Raw genomic sequence first — 3,457 nt, 5'->3', positions numbered from 1 at the left:
TAGTGGGATTGACCGTCACATTATAACGCCCCCACGGCTGAAAGGGCGAGTATGTTTGGTGTGACGGGGATTCGAACCCGCGACCCTCAGTTTGCGAGTCGAGCGCCCTAACCACCTGGCCATGCCGGGCCTTGTTTCAGATGCTGATGAAAGAACTTCATAAGGAATTTGCTTTTTCTCTTTTATTATAATCTATTTTAGCCTTTAATAAAAAATTCACTATACTTAAAAGATGCTTCTAACTTTTCTCTGCAGACAAATCAGATATATTCCAAAACATAACGCTGACTCAAATGAGTTGCTTTTTACGCAAAGCCAATGGGCTTTGTGCTCTGTCCACCACAGGAAATCAAACCCTAGATTTTTGCATTGTGAATCCCCAGTCACTGGCCTCATATTTGCTCTTTGAAATGGTGCAGCTGAAGCAACATTACCTACTCTGCTAGTTTTATTTGATTTGGTTTCACCCATTGTACTGATAATAATTTATATTCTACAATTACACAGGTCTGCGACTTTAAACTTCATAAAAGTTGTTTTGGTTTTAATAACGGATTTTCTATAATTCAGCTACGCAGATTTCGAAAATAATATTCATTTTTATATCACGTAAGGATTTTTTACAGATCAGGAAGAAGAAAAAACTCTTACTTAGATCAAATTACTACAAATTGTGGTTTACTACAATGAAAATTTTGATTATTATTTTTTTTAACAAAAATACAAACAAACTGAAGAAAAGGGAAGAACAATGATGTCATAGAAATATACATCCTCATTCACTCTGGTTATTGTGAAATCTACGTCTTTTAGTTTCGAAACTACGTGTTGTGGTCTTTCTTTTATGTATTGTGTCTGGGGCATTTCGTTTCAATGACCAGCAGTAATCAGCCATCATGCTGATGTTCCACCTTCCCTGATACCTCCTCTCCATTTTCCTGATGTCTTGATGAAACCTTTCCTCTTGTTCTTGGCTGACGACACCGAGATTTTCTGGGAAATAGTCACCATATTAATGTAAGAAATGAACTTTCAAGCTTATATTACAACCCAACTCTTTGAATTTATCGAGCATGTTATTGACAATATTTTCGTAATTTGGGTTCTTGATGGAAGGCCCAAATATCTCACCAAATAATTAAGTTCACCTTGTGTGAAAAGTTGTGGTTCACCAGACTTTTCAGGTTGAAAAAAATCCCCATCATAATTTCTATTGACATCAGAATCAGATGAAACTGTATCAAGATCCTCTGGTGGAGTAGGTACAGGTACATTAGGTTTATGAGCAGCAGATCTTATAGCAGATTGAAGGTTCGGATGAGAAATTTCCTTTTTATTTCGAATGTTATAGCCTTGCACGTTACATGAGAAAAAAATAGCAGTCATCTCCGTGGTTTCTAGGCTCACGCCAGACCATCGGAATTCCAAAAGGCAAAGACTTTATCTTACCTTTAGTCCACTGTCTCAATGCTTTGGCACAAACTTTGTGCGGAGCCCATGATTTGTCTTGGGCCCCAAATTGTATTCCAAAATACGCGTAATATGCTTTTTTTGATGAATTCTGTAAAATTTTGCCTTTGTTTCTTTACAACAAATTTACCACAAATATAACAGAATATGTTTGGGTCATTTATACAACCTCTTGTTGCCATAGCAATGAAAAGAAAAAAAATGTTAAAGTGTAGCAAACAAATACTATCCAGAAATGACACGTTAACCGTTTATATACTAGCAGTTTCTCGTGGGTTCTAGAAGGATCGATAAAACTCTCACGTCGCAATTAATTTTGATAAATCTATAGCCAGTGGTTGTCAATATTTCAAGCATCACAAAATGTGACCCGATTTCAATGAAAATGATTGACATATGTAAACGTACATTTGACGTTTTGTGAAAAACCTGTATGTGATGGAGAAAAATTGATATCATTTTCGGATTCAGCGTACAGAAATTACTGTAGAACATGTAAACATTTCAAGACAATAAAACCATCTCAGGCCTGCGTTCAATGAAAACTGGAACAAAGCCATCACTTGGAGGAATGAATGTCCTGGTAAATGCAGTTCTATCATTATAGCAGGTCACAGCAATACCCTGGACTACCACAAAAAAATCACTTGTACATATGGAGAAACTGTGACACCCTCCTCTACATATTCTCCTGTAGTCTACTGCTTCTAGGATATTTCAGATCAGCATTGACGAGTTTTGTTTCAGAGCTGCATCTCCCTGTTATCTGGGCTGTTCTGGCTGATAACTACCTACTTCATAGGTAATGACCTTCATTCTGTGTGAAACAGCACAGCCAACAATAAAAAAGAAGTGTATCTTTCCACTTCTCACTTATCCTCCTATCAAATACAAGTACGTTTGAAAAACACCAGCGTCCACCAAAATTTTAACCATGAGTTCATGCATGACTGAGATGGTCATCACCTATCTAGCTTCATACAAGCTACTTTTTCTGGCCCATGTTATTGGCCATAAGCAAACAAGGCTATGCTACTTTAATCAATCAGAGCACTGGCAGCCATAGGTTGTTATGAGCCCTTCTACTGTTGCCTGTCAGTCAGCCAGAAAGAAACCTGTTATCTCTACTGTTACACAATAGGATATGAAGTTCTTCATCCATGCCTCAAGCAGTCTCCAATTCAAACAAAACATTTGCCACCTTCATGTACAATTATGTCAGAACCTGACTGCTGTAAAGATGATGCTGTCCTAGTGATAAGTCTTTGGAATCCTTGATTATGGACTGGAAATATATGCAATTGCATTGCAACTTCTGCTTGTGGCTATGAAGCTAAAAGTCAAACTTGATCTTGATGAGGAAATTAAGCAACAAATTTCTTAAACTTAACTTTAAATCAAGAAAGAAATTATCTTATCACACACTATGCTGCACATATTTGCTCAGGATCACTTTAAGAAACATCTATGAGGATATATTCACTCCATAGTCTCAAGCCTTAAATTTGACCCTGTGGATTACTTGGATATCTACAGCACTGAATCACTGAAAGCATCCCTTTCAGTCACTAAGCTGCTTTTCCATCAAGTGTTCCAGTCTCCCTGAGCACCAGTCATTTCACCACTTGTTTAGGACTCCTGTAATTAGAAACCATTCCATCTGGTGGTAGTGTACCTCCTCCAGGTGGACTTTTCCTCTATGAGCAACACATATGGTTTCATGTTCATTGGTGATTCCACCCACTTATAAGGTTTGGAAGTTCTATTATCGACCATCCAGTTGGTCTCAGGACATCCAAATATCCAACTGTCATATGATCAAGTCCAATGGTCATTCTCTTCAGCAAGCATGAAATAGTCATTTAAGCTTAAGTAGGTTCTGCAGCATATGAAGGCTCTGGCTGCCTCTCAACTCCCTGGCCACAACTTTATTTATTCAATTATGTACAAGCTGCCCAGCGTCAGCTAACATATGAAGAATTAAATT

The sequence above is a fragment of the Limulus polyphemus genome, unplaced genomic scaffold, assembly GCF_000517525.1.
Source record: "Limulus polyphemus unplaced genomic scaffold, Limulus_polyphemus-2.1.2 Scaffold645, whole genome shotgun sequence".
Lineage (NCBI taxonomy): Eukaryota > Metazoa > Arthropoda > Merostomata > Xiphosura > Limulidae > Limulus > Limulus polyphemus.
Note: the sequence above shows the minus strand (reverse complement) of the source record.